Below are 15,806 nucleotides of genomic sequence, written 5' to 3' on the forward strand. Positions count from 1 at the left end.
GGGTAGAAACAGAGAGAGAGACAGAGAATCTCAAACAGGCTCTGCACTGTCAGCGTGGATCCCAATACAGGCCTCAAACTCATGAACCGTGAGATCATGACCTAAGCCGAAGTCGGACATTTAACCAACTGAGCCACTCAGGCGCCCCGATCCAAATATGCTCTTAACCTTTAAGTTCTTCAGCGTCTCATCAAAAATGATCTCATAGGGAAGTGGCCATTAATATGTATATATATTCAGGTTATGCTGCTTTTCTGTCTTAAACTAATGTTTTGTTTTTTAAACTAATGTTTTTATGTGAGGATCCACAGGAAGCTCTGGAAAGAGCAGAGAAGGGAATGGGCTTTCAAACACGTGTGTCTTTTTGACTGATGGTGCTCCCTTGGTTGTCCTTTCTAGTAAGAAACTTTTTGAGATGCGTGTTTTGACTTCATTTGGAATGACGGACAGGGCCCTGAGGGTGGGCACCTTGACTTCTAATCTTGGCATGGCCTCCAGCCCAATCTTATTAATCTTTAAAACAAAGAGCAGATTGAGACAACTTTATGGTCTTCGTCTGTTTGGGCTGCTATAATAATACCACAGACTGAGGGTCTAATAAAGAACAGAAATGTATTTCTCCTAGTGCTGGTGGCTGGGAAGTCTGAGACCATGGCAGGGTCTGCTGAGGGCTCACTTCCTGGGGCACTGTCGCTTCACATGGTGGGAGGGGTGAGAGAGCTCTGTAGGGTCTCTTATAAGGGCAGTAATCCCATTAAAAGAGCTCGACCTCATGACCTAAGCACTTCTCAAAGCCTCCACCTCCTAACACCATCATAGCTGGGCAGTTAGAATTTCAATATATGAATTTTGGAGGGATACAAACAGGCCATGAGCTATTAGATGCTTCCAGTATTGTAATTCTGAACTTTGCATGTCAATGTACAGAGCAATCCGCACAGCCTTAGAGGCCAAAGGTGATGATCTGGAAAGAACGAGTGGAGAATAAAGAAAGCATGGAATGTGCATGTCCTCAGCTGAGCCCGATGATGCCCTCCTACCTAGATTGTACCCTTGCAGACACCCAGTAATAGTCTTTTTCTGGTAGGATCTTTTCCTGCCAGTCCCCCAGTTCAGTTCACCTCCTTTTTTTATAATGTTTATTTATTTATTTTTGAGAGAGAGAGAGCGAGAGCACACACAGGAGGGGCAGAGAGAGAGGGAGGCAGCAAATCCCAAGCAGACGCTGCACTGTCAGTGCAGAGCCTGATGTGGGGCTTGAACTCACAAACTGCGAGATCATGACCTGCGCTGAAATCAAGAGTCGGAGGCTTAAATGACTGAGCCACCCAAGCGTCCCTCGGTTCACCTCTCTGGAAGTTGACCCAAGCCTTCCATTGTCACTCAGTCCTGACAGTCTCTGCAGGGGGTAACACTGCAAATTTTGCATGCTCAGAATAGGAAGACCAAGAATTATATCTGACCTGGCTTCCTGTCTGAGGCCCTCCTGCCTCTTCCCAGAGCCTTGGTAAGAAGTCTCATTTCAGTGTGGGTCCCCTTAGAGAATTATTCCTTGAGCCTCCTCCTAACACACAAGAGCTGGTGTATTTACAGGGAGTCAGCATCTGGGCCCCAAGCACAAATTCACTTCAAATGGAACTTCCACCCCAGGGACTGGTATCTATCTCTGATGGTAACCTCTGCCCCCTGGAATCCCAAACCTGGCTTCTGGTAAACTCAAAACGGGGCCACTAAGAGACCTAGCAGTCTAGAGAGTCCAGGAGCCATCCTGAAGCTCCAGACATTCAATTTGGCCTCAAACTCTGAAGAAACACCAAGAAATTCAAGGACTAGAAGGCAGGAGTCAATTTTAATTCAACGTGTTGTTTCCTGGAGTCACTTGAGGGCATTTTTATTGGGCTGAGTGCTCTGAAGAATTCAAAGATGATCGAAGTCCAAGTCTGGGTTTTAAGCAGCGTGGTATATTGGGAAAACGTGAAATTTGAAGTAAAGTTGTTCTACGATTTGATCCCAGAACTTCCACTAGATTGGAGGACTTACTTCACTTCTCTGCGCATCAATTTATTTGTTAAAATAGGAACGGTAACACCAGCTGTAGAGTAGAGTTCGTGGAGCTGCTTAATTAAAAGAACCTAGCGAAGTGCCCCTAGTGAGTGGTGGTGGTGGTGGTAATGGCTTTTAATAGGATTTTGTTATGCAACAAGCAATGAAGCGAGTATGTATACGCCATTTTGCGTTTAATCTTTAAAACAGGCTTACGGGCGGGGGTGGGTGGCGCCTGGGTGGCTCAGTCGGTTGAGCATCTGACTTCAGCCCACGTTATGATCTCGCAGTCTGTGAATCCAAGTCCCGCGTCGGGCTCTGTGCTGACAGCTCAGAGCCTGGAGCCTGCTTCAGATTCCGTGCCTCCCTTTCTCTGCCCCTGCCCCACTTTCACTCTCTCTGTGTTGCTCAAAAATCAACATTAAAAATTATTTTAGGATAAATAAAATAAAACAGGCTTATGAAGTAAGTTCTCTTTCCAAGACTATTTTAGAGACGAGGAAAACAAGTGTTATAAGTGTCACTTAAAATTACTGGTATTATAGGGAAGCCAAGACCCTGGAGTTGAACCCAGGTCTCTCTGGCTCCAATATTATTGCCTTTTTTTTTATATGAATTTGCACTATTGTTGCTTTTTTCAAATCAGCACATAATATTCATTCTCTTCCTTGATGCTCTCAAGAAACTTTTTTTTTTTTAATGTTTATTTTTGAGAGAGAGAGAGAGAGAGAGAGCATAAGCAGGGGAGTGGCAGAGAGAGAGACACAGAATCTGAAGCAGGCTCCACGCTCTGAGCCGTCAGCACAGAGCCTGACATGGGGCTCGAACTCATGAACTGCGAGATCATGACCTGAGCTGCAGCTGGACACTTAACCAACTGAGCCACCCAGGCACCTCTCAAGGAAATCACTTCTTAGAGTGCCAGCCTGTATGTTGGCTAGGCCACACTCGCAAAAGCACAGTTTCCAGAATCTTCTTGTGCCTTTTGATTCATGTCCTGGGCTCCTACCCAGCACCCTGCTCAAGAGAAGAAACAAATGCAAACCTAGCCCATTCCACCCTTGCTCACTCTCTAACTCAAAAACACTATAGATAGATAAAAATAGAATTCTGAAAACTTCCCAGTAACACAAGAAGACAGGAAGAAGAAAATAGAGAAAAATGAAGAACAGTGTAATAGAAATAAACAAAAAACCAAATGGCAGACTTAAGCTCTAACTTGTCAATTATTACATTAAATATAAGTGGTCTAAACACCTCAACTAAAAGATGGACAGTGCAAATTAAAAAACATGCCCCCACTATATACCGTCTACAGGAAACTCACCTGAAATAAAATTATATAGGCTAGTTAAAAGGAAAAGGATGGGAAAAGATATACCATACAAACATGCATTGAAAAAAAGTGGCTATATATATATTTTTTTTTTTTTTTTTGACTGGACTAAGTGGTTTTATTGGGGAAAGCCAAGATTACAACGAACTTAAGAGTTGGCATGGTGCCCTTCTTCTTGCCAAAGGTGGGCACAACATTGGCAAAGTAATGGTTGTACTACCTCTGCCTCTTGGCTCAACCTGTCTTCTTTTTCTCCTGTTTGGCCCCCTTGGGAGTCTGCCCTCTTACTTTCCCAGCACGGGCCAAGGAATGATGGATTTTACCTCCAAGCATGGAGCTGGCTACTTCCAGGGTGTTCAGAGCCTCCACTCCAAACTGACCTAGGGTTGCCTCATCCTCTAGGGGTGTGCCTGCCAGGAGCACAACTTGATCTTCTGGAGCGACGCCCTCCAGAGGGACTACATGAGCCTTGATCTGGGCAACAGTCTCCTCACCAGTCACCTCGAGGGTGTGTAGCTCCTGGGCACAGACAAAGAGCTGCATGTCAGCAACTGAACTGTGGCCACTGGAGCTGCAACCGAGAAGACAGAGTCGAGAAAGAGCCAAGAGTGGTTACATTAATATCAAATAAAGTTAAACATCTAAGAAAAAAGTTACCAGAGACACAAAGAGACATTACATGATAATAAAAGTAAACACAGCAATCCTAATGTGTATGTACCAAAACAACAATAACCAGATCTGCCAAATATGTAAAGCAGAAATGGATGGAACTAAAAGGAGAAAGAAACAAATCCACAATTAATAGTTGGAGACGTCAATACCCCGTCTTAATAATTGATAGAAAGAGACAGAAAATTATCAAAGATATATAATTCAGGGGTGCCTGGCTGGCTCAGTCGGTTGAGTGTCCCGCTCTTAATTTTGGCTCAGGTCATGATCTCACGATTCGTGGGTTTGAGCCCCATGTGGGGCTCTGTGTTCACAGTGTGGAGTCTGCTTGGGATTCTCTCTCTCCCTCTCTCTTTACAACTCCCCACTCATGCGCTCTCTCTCCTTCTCAAAATAAACATTTTTTAAAAAGATATAGAATTTGGGGCACCTGGGCAGCTCAGTCGGTTGAGCATCCAACTTTGGCTGAGGTCATGATCTTGCAGCTCGTGAGTGTGAGCCCCGTGTGGGGCTCTGTGCTGACAGCTCAGAGCCGGGAGCCTGCTTCAGATTCTGTGTCTCCCTCTCTCTCTGCCCCAACCCACTCACATTCTGTCTCTGTCTCTCTCAAAAATAAATAAACATTAAAAAAATTTTTTTAAAGATACAGAATTTAATTAACACCGTCAAACAACAGGATCTACTTGACAGCGGACCATAATATAAACCTCAAATTTTTAAAATCATATAGGCTGTTTTCTCTGACCACAGTAGAATCAAATCAGTAGAAAAAAAATAACATGAACATCTCCTAACACTTGGTAACTAAGCAGCACACTTCTAAATAATCCACAAATCAAAGAGGAAGTCTCAAGAGAATTAATAGAAGTACATTGAACTAAATGAAAATGAAAATACAATACACCAAAATATTTGGGATGTACTAAAAACATTTTAAAAGAGAAACATAGTGGGGCCTGGCTAGCTCAGTCGGAGGAGCAAGCAACTCTTGATCTCGGGAGTTGTGAGTTGGAGCCCCATGTTGGGTGCAGAGATTACTTAAACAAATAAAATGTAAAAAAAATAATAAAATAAAAGAGAGACATAATCTAAGATCACAATCCAAGAATCTGGAAAAAGAAGAACAAAATAAACCCAAAGCAAGCAAGGAAAGAAATAATAGAAGATACCGATGACACTGAAAACAGAAAAATAATAGGGAAAAAAAGCAACGAAGGTAAGAGCTGGTTCTTTAAAAATGGATAAAATTGATGTCTGTAGAAAGATTGATACAGAAAAAGAGAGAAGACACAAGTTACCAGTATCAGTAATGAAATGTGATATCATGACAGACCCTACAGACATCAAACTAATAGAGCAATCAATGAACAGCTTTATACCCATAAATGTGACAACTTAACCCACTCGAAAAAAAAGAAAAAAAAAAAAAACCTACAAACTACCACAACTCACGCAATATGAAATAGAATTAAAGAAATTGAATTTGTAATATAAAACTTCCCCAAAAGGGGGTGCCTGGGTGGCTCAGTTGTTTGAGCTTCTGACTCTTGGTTTCGGCTCAGAGGGTTGTAGAATGGAGCCCAGTGTCGAGGTGTGGAGTCTGCTTAGGATTCTCTCCTCTCCCTCTGCCTCTCCCCAGCTCAAACTCACTGTTTCTCTAAAAATGAAGTGAAATGAAATGAAATGAAATATAAAAATTCCCCAAAAGGAAATCTTCAGGCCCAAATGATTTCACCAGAGAATCCTACCATGTGTTTAAGGAAGAACTGACACCAATTCTATACACTTTATTCCAGAAAACCAAAGAAAAGAAAACACTTCCCAGTTTAGTTTGTGAAGCTAATATTCACTGATGCCAAAACCAAAAACTAAAAATATATACAATACAAAAAAATTGCAGACCAATATTCCTTTGGCTATAAGCACACTAGTCCTTAACAAAATAATAGTAAATAGAATTATTCATTAATTATATGAAAAGACATGTGAATATATGAAAGAATTATATACCATGGGGTTTATTGCAAGGATGCAAGGCTGGTTTAATATTCAAAATCAATCAGTGTAATCCATTATCTTAATAAACTAAGAAAGAAAAATCACATTGTATTGACCAATGAAGGAAAATTATTTGACAAAAAGTATTCTAAATTCATGACAAAAACTCTCAGAAAAATAAGAATAGTTGGTAGCTTGGTAAAGAGCCTCTAATAAAACCCACAGCCAATGTTGAGACTTAATAGTGAAAGACCGGATGCTTCCCTCCCAAGATCGGGAACAAGGCAAGGATATCTGCTCTCACGACCCTTATTCAACACAGTGCTGGAAGTTCTAGCCTGTCTAATAAGGCAACAAAAGGAAATTTAAAAACACAGATCAGAAAAGAAGGAATTAAAACTGTCCTTACTTGCAGATGACATGATTGTCTAAGTAGAAGACCCAAGGAATCTTCCAGAAAAGAAAAGGAAAGGAAAAGAAACCCTCCTAGGACTAGTGAGTTCAGTAAGGTCACAGGATATAAGGTAAACATGAAATTCAATACTCCAACAATGAACACATGGCCACCAAAATTTAAAATACAATATCATTTTAAATTGCTCCCCCCAGGGGCGCCTGGGTGGCGCAGTCGGTTAAGCATCCGACTTCAGCCAGGTCACGATCTCGCGGTTCGTGAGTTCGAGCCCCGCGTCAGGCTCTGGGCTGGTGGCTCAGAGCCTGGAGCCTGTTTCCAATTCTCTGTCTCCCTCTCTCTCTGCCCCTCCCCCATTCATGCTCTGTCTCTCTCTGTCCCAAAAATAAATAAACGTTGAAAAAAAAAATTGCTCCCCCCAAAAATATATGGTTAGGTGTAAATCTAACGAAACGTGTGGAACTTGCATGCTGAAAAGTACAAACTGCTAATCAAAGATGATCTAAATAAAAAAATGGATAAACATACCTTGTTCATGGATTGGAAAACTCAACCACAGTAAAGATGTCAATTCTCCCCATACTGATACATATGTTTAATGCCGTTGCTATTAAAATCCTAACAGGAGGGGTGCCTGGGTGGCCCAGTCAGTTAAGCGACCACCTCCGGCTCAGGTCATGATCTCTCAGTTCATGAGTTCAAGCCCCTGTGTCAGGTTCTGGGCTGACAGCTCAGAGCCTGGAGCGGATTCTGTGTCTCCCTCTCTCTCTGTCTCTCCCCTGCTTTTGCTTGGTGTGTGTGTCTCTCTCTCAAAAATAAATAAACATTTTTTTAATTAAAAAAAAAATCCTAATAGTTTTTTTTGTAGATATGGGCAAGATTATTCTAAAGTTTATATGGAAAGAGAAAGGAATGAGAAGAGCTAAAACAATTTTGAAAAAGAATAATAAAATGGAAGGCTGCCTACCGACAATTTATGATAAAGCTAGGATAATCAAGACTGTGTGATATCAGTGAACAGATAGACGCGTAGATCAATGGAACAAAATGGAGAGCCCAGAAACAGACCCATGCAAATATCCCCAATTGATTTTTTATAAACGTGCAAAAGCAATGAAGGAAGAGGAGACTTTTGACCAATTAGACATGTATAGATGAAGAAATGAACCTCGACTTCCAAAGGAGGAGAGTATGGGCTTTAGATTCAGGCAAACCTGACTTTTAATTCTAGTTTTGCTCCTTACCACTGAGTGATTATGACTCATGAAACCTCACTAAACCTCGAACCCAAGCCTGGAGCTCATCAACGACATCTTACGGATTCTGAAAAAATAGCAGGTGAATGAATGGGCTCCATTTAATTCACTGGGGATGTTCCCGGAATGGCCAGCAGAGGGCTCTAATCGCACACGAAAGACCATAACTTCCTGAAAGCTTGTCTGCCTTGCAAATCCCACCTTGGCATTTCAGGCACCCATTTTCATAAACCCACATTAATGCACAGTGCTGGGGAAACATTTTTCACAGCTATGTGTGTCACTGTGTTTCTTTCAAAGAATCAAATCGATAATTGTAATTATACCTCCTTTTCCTTGCTTACTTTAATTATTTTCATACAGGAATAGGCATGCATACTCCACGGGAACAATATTGCCCCCAAGGGGGTGAAAATTGGTTCTTGGGTCCAACCCAAAATCTCAGATATTGTAATGGCTTGTGGCCTTCAAAGGACCATAGTACATAAACAGATATACAGTATATCTATGGTATTAAAATTTCATGGGGAAGGGGACAATTAGGGGAAAAAAATATCTAAAGGGGCTTTTCGGGGCGGAGGGGAGCTGTAACTTAAAAAATAAAGGTTGAGAAACACTGCAATAAGGAAAGATGAATCAAGAGAACGCCCCATCATTGGCCCACATCTGAAGTTAGGACACTCCAGGGGCTCCTGGGTGGCTGTTGGTTGAGCATACGACTCTTGATTTCAGCTCAGGTCATGATCTCATGGTTCATGGGTTCAAGCCCTATGTCTGGCTCAGCACTGGCAGCCCAAAGCCTGCTTGGAATTCTCCCTCTCTCCCTTTCTCTCTCCCTCTCCCTCTCTCTCTCTCTCTCTCCCTCTCTCTCTCTCTCCCTCTGCCCCTCCCTGCTTGCTCGCTCTCTCTCTGTCTCTGATTACACTTTTTTAAAAAATTGAAGTTAGGGCAGTCCTTTCTCCTAGAACTTGGGGTAGGCCACGATCCTGTCCAACATCAAGAGCTCCTAACTAAAGATCTTGTTATTGTTCAGAAGGCACTCCTCCAGGGAAAATTTAAATTCCATTATAATCCATTATAATCATTCCCGAAAGTTTCTCCTGGACCACCCTACTCCCCCCCTTCAGGTGCAGTCCATCCCGAAACAACCATCGATCTGCTATGTGTTGCACACTCTTTTTTTGCTTCCTTCACTCAGCGTAATTATTTTGACATTCCTCCGTGTTGTTGGGTATATATTTTTTAATTTTTTTAATGTTTTCTTTACTTTTGGGAGAGAGAGAGAGAGAGAGAGAGAGCGTGAGTGGGGAAGGGGCAGAGAGACGGGGGGAGACACAGAATCCGAAACAGGCTCTGCATTGTCAGCACAGAGCCCGACGCCGGTTCAGACTCATGAACCATGAGATCATGACCTGAGCCGAAGTCGGACACTTAACTGCCTGAGCCACCCAGGCGCCCCGAGTATATTCATAGTCCATTTCTTTTTACTGCTGAGTACTGTTCCATTGCGACGCTGTGTCACAATTTGTTCATTCGCTCACTTGTTCATGGATGTTTGGTTTGTGTCCAGTTCAAGGCTGTCGTGCATAAAGGTGTGCGTATTCACGTCCAAGTCTTTATGTAGGTCACGGGTTTTCATTGCTCTTGAGTAAATACCTAGGAGAGTGCTACTGGCCTGTATGACAGGTGTGCCTTTAACTTGGCAACAAAGGGACTGATTAAAGTCTCTCTGCCCAGGCTATGGGACCCCCTTGCCACCCCTCTGGGAGAAGCCACCTTGTCTAATTCAAAAGGAGTCTTTCCTGGGAAGCCTCACGTGATCCCTGATAGCCACACCCTCGGAGAGCAGCAAGTTGACTACTGCTTTCCCAACAGCAAGGTGACTTTCTGGAACCTCCCTCCAGAGGAGAGAAAACACACCTACACCCGTATCATCACTGGCGTGGCAAAGTACATCTGCTACAGCACAAAAGTGTGGGGCGCCCGGGTGGCTCAGTCGGGTAGGCAGCCAGTTCTTGGTTTCCGCTCAGGTCACGATCTCACGGTTTGTGGGTTCAAGGCCCGCGTTGAGCTCCGTGCTAACAGCACAGAACCAGCTTGGGATTCTCTCTCTCTCTCTCTCTCTCTCCTCTCTCTCTGCCCCTCCCCTGCCTCAAAACAAGTAAAACTAAACTTGGAAAATTGGTGGAAAACATAGAAAAATGCAAAGATTAAAAGGCTTGCAATGCCACCAGTGAGAGGTAAGAATGGCCCACAGTCCACTAAACGTGGACTGTTCTAGTCTTTTCCTAAACATAGTGTACATAGAAATGTATGACCCTGTGTCTCTTCTCCACTGAGATAGATCTTTCACAGCTTAACTCTCCTGACCAGGTAGTTAATCCCCCCTTTAAAAAGCCACCGTCCCTCACGCAGTTTCCAGACCTGAGCCAGGGCTGGGATCCCAAACACATGGACTGAAGCAAAGACTGGATCCTCAGAAGGACCCTGTAAAACCATGACAGATAACAACACGCCGGGGAAAGGGGGAATATGCAAGCATTTAAAAAAAACCCATCACACAGGGTCTGCACTGGCATTTATGCCCAGGAACCCATGTGAGATTAGTGTAGAAATGAATATACTTTATTCCTGCTGTTTTCATTCAGCCTTACTATTTATTTTTCTATGTTATTTCTCTCCTTTTTCATGTGTTTGCTGGCTCGGTAACATGGCCATTGATTATCTTTTTTTCTCTTAGATTTTAGTGTTCGATACTTTTCCATTCCGACAGCAGTTACCTTCCCCTTTTCACATTTAGAGTAAAATACATAATCGCAATTATATAATCTTCCATTATATGAAAAAATACCATCTATTTCCCACTTATAGTACTTTTAAGATGACCCACTTATAACACTTTTAAATCTCCGTGCTCCCAACCCCTGTAGAGATTTAAATGCTTTTATTCTATAACATTACAACTCAGGCAACAACGGATGTTGGTGAGGATTTGGAGAAAGAGGACCCTATTGGCACCGCTGGTGGGAATGCAAGCTGGTGCAGCCACTCCGGAAAGCAGTGTGGAGGTTCCTCAAAAAACTAAAAATAGAACTACCCTACGACCCAGCAATTGCACGACTAGGCATTTATCCATGGGATACAGGTGTGCTGTTTTGAAGGGACACATGCACCCCCATGTTTATAGCAGCACTATCAACAATAGCCAAAGTATGGAAAGAGCCCAAAAGTCCATCGATGGATGAATGGATAAAGAAAATACGGTATATATATACAATGGAGTGTTACTCGGCAATCAAAAAGAATGAAATCTTGCCATTTGCAGCTACGTGGATGGAACTGGAGGGTATTAGGCTAAGTGAAATTAGAGAAAGACAAAAATCCTATGACTTCACTCATATGAGGACTTTAAGAGACAAACCAGATGAACATAAGGGAAGGGAAAGAAAAATAATATAAAAACAGGGAGGGGGACAAAACAGAAGAGACTCTTAAATATGGAGAACAAACTGAGGGTTACGGGAGGGGTTGTGGGAGGGGGGATGGGCTGAATGGGTCAGGGGCACGAAAGAATCTACTCCTGAAATCATTGTTACACTAGATGCTACCTAATTTGGATGTAAATTTTAAAAAAGAAAAAGAAAATAAAAGCAAAAAGATATTATGAAATAATAAATACATTAAAAAATTCAAGGGGTGCCTGGGTGGCGCAGTCGGTTAAGCGTCCGACTTCAGCCAGGTCACGATCTCGCGGTCCGTGAGTTCGAGCCCCGCGTCAGGCTCTGGGCTGATGGCTCAGAGCCTGGAGCCTGTTTCCGATTCTGTGTCTCCCTCTCTCTCTGCCCCTCCCCCGTTCATGCTCTGTCTCTCTCTGTCCCAAAAATAAATAAACGTTGAAAAAAAAATTAAAAAAAAAAATTTCAAAAAAAATAAATGCTTTTATTCTCCATCTGCCCCTCCCCCAAACATGGGGGGTGGTTTACAGAGGCGGGGGGAGGTCCTCCAGGTACTATTATTAATCTTTCATTTTCTCTCAAAACCCTGCAGATTATCGTTTGCTTTCAGTGTTGCAGGAAAGAAGTCCAATGCCTGCCTCATTGGTTTTCTTTGTAAGCTGCTTATTTTCCCTTTCTGGAAGCTGGGAGGTTTTTTGTTTTTTTTTTAATTTTTAATGTTTATTTACTTTTTTAGAGAGAGAGAGACAGACAGTGTGTGAGCAGGGGAGGGGCAGAGAGAGAGGAAGACACAGAATCCAAAGCAGGCTCCAAGCTGTCAGTACAGAGCCAGACGCGAGGCTCGAACCTGAGGTGAAGTCAGACGCTTAACCGACTGAGCCACTCAGGCGCCCCTGGAAGCTGGGAAGTTTTGTATTTATGTTTGGCCTTCAGTCGACTTTTCGGGACATGCCTAAAGGTGAGCTTTATTTTTTTCTAAGTTCTGTTTGGAATTCAAATCTTCAGATCAAGTATTTATTGGAAAGCTTTCAAGGAAAATTCCCTCCTTTATGCTCTTTAATTATTGCCTTTAATTTTTGCTTTATGCTCTTTAATTATTGCTCGTTAATTATTTTCCATTTCCTCCATCTTATGAATTCCCATTATACCGATAATAATGATTCCAGTATCTGAGTATTTGGCTGCCTGCGTTGTCCCCTCAACCCGCTTCCGTTTCACCTTACGATTGCCATCTCTTTGACTCTTCGATTTGTGTGCTGTCTTATTTCTCCTTTGATATTTATCCCATGTCAGGCTCCAACAGTGACCATCCCTCCTCAGACTCCTCTCCCGAGGTGTTTAGTCTGAACGTGAGAGTGTCCTTCCGCCCAGAAGGCGCGTTATGTCAGTGAGTGTACTGCCCTGTATTTGTACCTCTTTGGGTGTTGCTTTCGTCGTTGATTTCTGTTCAGGGGGCCTTCTCTCTCCTCCAGGAGGTCTGTGCCTGCTGTTCTCTGTGATGTTCTAGTTCTTTCTCTTGCTCACTTCTAGGTCCCCATCTGGTATGTTGGTATTTTCCTTTGCTGGCTCATCGGGGCACATGGTCAGCTGCTGGGATCTTCGGCAGGATCAGTCCCTCGCGTTGTGGATGGCCCAGTGGTTTTGGCCCTTCTGTCGCTGGCCCTCCAGCTGGCAAGCCATGGTTCCCAGAAGGACGTCCTCTGCTCTCCAGTCTCCTCATTTTCCTGGGGAAGAGGGAATTCAGCACATTGTTTACACCCTCGCAGCTTTGTTTGTTTGTTTGTTTTTTAAGTAGGCTCCATGCCCAACATGGGGCTTGAACTCACAACCCTGAGATCAAGAGACTGGGCCAGCCAGTCACCCCTCCCCCACGGCATCTTAAGTGCCCCAGAGCAGTGATCCCAAAGCACCCTTGTGTGGGCCGGTGCAGCCTCTCCCTCAGGATACACTTGGACTTCTATAGATCAAATGTTCCCAGATTTCACCAGTTTCCTTCTGACCGTGACTCCTGGGCTCTGTGCTTCTGGTCCCCAGGCCCTCACTGGACCCGGAAGCGGAAAGTTTCTCTGCCAACTCCCTTCCTCTGGACTGGAGAGAAAAGCAAGGTCTTGTGTCCACCCTAAACCTCACAGGATTCTTGCCTCAAAGAATGTTCTGTAGCTAGTTTTTAGTTGAAGGATGATGGCAGCAAGGATGTATTCAAGAACCATCTCCCTGGAATGCCTAGAGGATAATTCACTACATTCCAAAATACTACAGGCCATTTCACAGACCACAGTGCAATAAAACCAGAAATCATTAACCAAAAAACCCCAAAAAAGTTCACCAACAAAACCCTAATAGACTCAAATATCAAACTTCACTCTTTTTAACTGTCTACTGGGTTAAAGAGAAAATCAAGACAGAAATTATAAATCACTTCTAATGAATGACAATGAGAGCGGAAAATATAAACCTCCGTGAGATGTGACCAAAGGAGAATTCGAAGGAAGACCTACAGATTCATAGAACGGTATTAGAAAAACAAACAGAAGATTAAAAATAATGCAGAGCCCCCAGGGGTAGTCCGTGCACTGCGTATGCAAGTCTAATTTTGCTTCCACTGAGATGCCTATTAAAAATAGAGTCGAGATGGGGCGCCTGGGTGACGCAGCCGGTTAAGCGTCCGACTTCAGCCAGGTCACGATCTCGCGGTCCGTGAGTTCGAGCCCCGCGTCGGGTTCTGGGATGATGGCTCGGAGCCTGGAGCCTGTTTCCGATTCTGTGTCTCCCTCTCTCTCCGCCCCTCCCCGGTTCATGCTCTGTCTCTCTCTGTCCCAAAAATAAATAAAAACGTTGAAAAAAAAAAATAGAGTCGAGAGATTTTATTTCCACCTTTATATTTTGTAGAATTTCAAATCCCCCAGAAGAGCAGAAGAACACTACAACGAACATCTCTGGATGCACCCCTGGTTACGATTTTGCCACATTAGCTTGCCATCTCTCTCTGTCTCTCTTGTTATACGTGGATGCACATTTTTTTTTTCTGATTCATCGACAATAGTTACCAAGATTATGACCCCTCCCTCTTCCGCACACATCCCAGGAGAAGAGAGAAAATGTCCTCTTGTCATAGCTGGCCTTCTTGGGAGAAGGACTCTGGAGCAGGGATTCGCATGCGGAGCGCTCTGGGGCTGGACGTCCGGGAGAGGGAAGGAAGGTCTGGGCGGAGTGAGGACGTGGGGTGTCACATAGATTCAACAAAAGCATGTGCAAGCCCCTCGAGGAGCTTCGAAGCTTCTTCAGAGTTAGTCCTGAGTTGCCGTGAGAGGAGCTGGGTCCTTCTATACTGCCCTGCCAACCAGTGATTGGACACGGGCTGCCCTGGGAAAGGGCATGACCTTGGATGAGGCAGTTCCCTTCAGCCCGGGGGTCGCCCTGAAGAGTGCCAGCAACTGAAGACTGTGCTTCCAGAAGCTGTGGGAGTAAGTCCTTCCCTCCTGTGGCCAAGTGCCACTTCATTTCGGTTCCAGGAGCTCCTCCTCCAGGACGCCAAGGGGCGTCTTTCCTGGAGGACACTGACAAGGGGAAGGTTAAAGGGGCAAAGTACAACCCCGGCCAGTGCAGCTGGGCTCAGGGCCGCGTTGATGCTGTTGCTCTGTCCGTGTGTTCGGGATCCAGAAGCTGGCTTTGATCTGCAAAGAAAAAAGGCCAGTGTAGCAACATTCATACCGGACAAGTCGAAGATTAAAATTCCCCGAGGCGCCTAGGGGGTGCCTGGGTGGCTCAGTCGATTAAGCGTCCGACTTCGGCTCGGGTCATGATCTCGCCGTCTGTGAGTTCGAGCCCCGCGTCGGGCTCTGTGCTGACAGCTCCGAGCCTGGAGCCTGCTTCCGATTCTGTGTCTCCCTCTCTGTCTCCTCCTCCTCTGCTCGTGCTCTCTCTCTCTCTCCTTCAAAAATAAATAAAAACATTTTTAAAAATTAATTAAATAAATAAATTTCAATAAAATAAGTCAATAAATTTCCCAGGGCGCCTGGGTGACCCAGCCGGTTGAGCGTCCGAATTCAGGTCAGCTCATGATCTCGTGGTTCGTGGGTTCGAGCCCCGCGTCGGGCTAGAGGCTGACAGCTCGGAGCCTGGAGCCTGCTTCGGATTCTGTGTCTCCCTCTCTCTCTGCCCCTCCCCAGCTCATTCTCTCTGTCTCTCTCTCTCTCAAAAACAAATAAGCATTGAAAAATATCAAATTAAAAAATAAAATGCAGACTCTGATTCAGTAGTTCTGGGGCGGGGCCCGGGATTCTGCATTTCTAACAAGCTCCCAGGTGATGCCGAGGCTGCTAATCCCATCCCCCACACACATAATTTAAGTACACCCTCACCCAAAGCAATTAGCCTGGTAGAATGGCGGGGTGGCCTGTGCAAGGTCAGTTAAGGCACCAGCTCAGCTACCACACCCGTCGGGGATGGGACGCTGTCGTCCGGAATATGGCGTAGGCACTGAGCCAATGGCCGATGTATGGCGGGCGTGGTGTCCCCAGGAACAAACGAGTAGGGAGGGAGGCTTCGCCTCCCACCACCTCCTGGCAATGTTGGCGTCTTCATGCAAAAAAACGGAGTAGGAAGCGAAGAATGAAATGAGTCTGCTGGCGGGG

General features: G+C 44.4%; 1 protein-coding gene and 1 long non-coding RNA gene across 3 annotated transcripts in view; both read left to right on the plus strand.

Annotated features, from left to right (window-relative positions):
• Positions 1-11,961, plus strand: part of LOC123580086 (zinc finger protein 248-like) — a 29,602-nt gene extending 17,641 nt beyond the window's left edge. The window contains exon 3 of one of the 2 annotated variants that reach the window (XR_006703128.1): positions 11,913-11,961. The gene's annotated coding sequence lies outside the window, so the exon portion shown is untranslated. Of the gene's footprint in view, positions 1-11,908 lie in introns of both variants that reach the window. The other variant, XR_006703127.1, reaches the window with a different exon arrangement.
• A 51-nt stretch (positions 11,962-12,012) lies between these two features.
• Positions 12,013-15,012, plus strand: LOC123580087. The gene is made up of 3 exons (XR_006703129.1): positions 12,013-12,130; positions 12,466-12,559; positions 14,062-15,012. It is a non-coding gene; the product is annotated as an uncharacterized LOC123580087 (long non-coding RNA).
• Positions 15,013-15,806: the final 794 nt, after the last annotated feature.

The sequence above is a fragment of the Leopardus geoffroyi genome, chromosome A3, assembly GCF_018350155.1.
Source record: "Leopardus geoffroyi isolate Oge1 chromosome A3, O.geoffroyi_Oge1_pat1.0, whole genome shotgun sequence".
In the NCBI taxonomy this organism is placed as follows: domain Eukaryota; kingdom Metazoa; phylum Chordata; class Mammalia; order Carnivora; family Felidae; genus Leopardus; species Leopardus geoffroyi.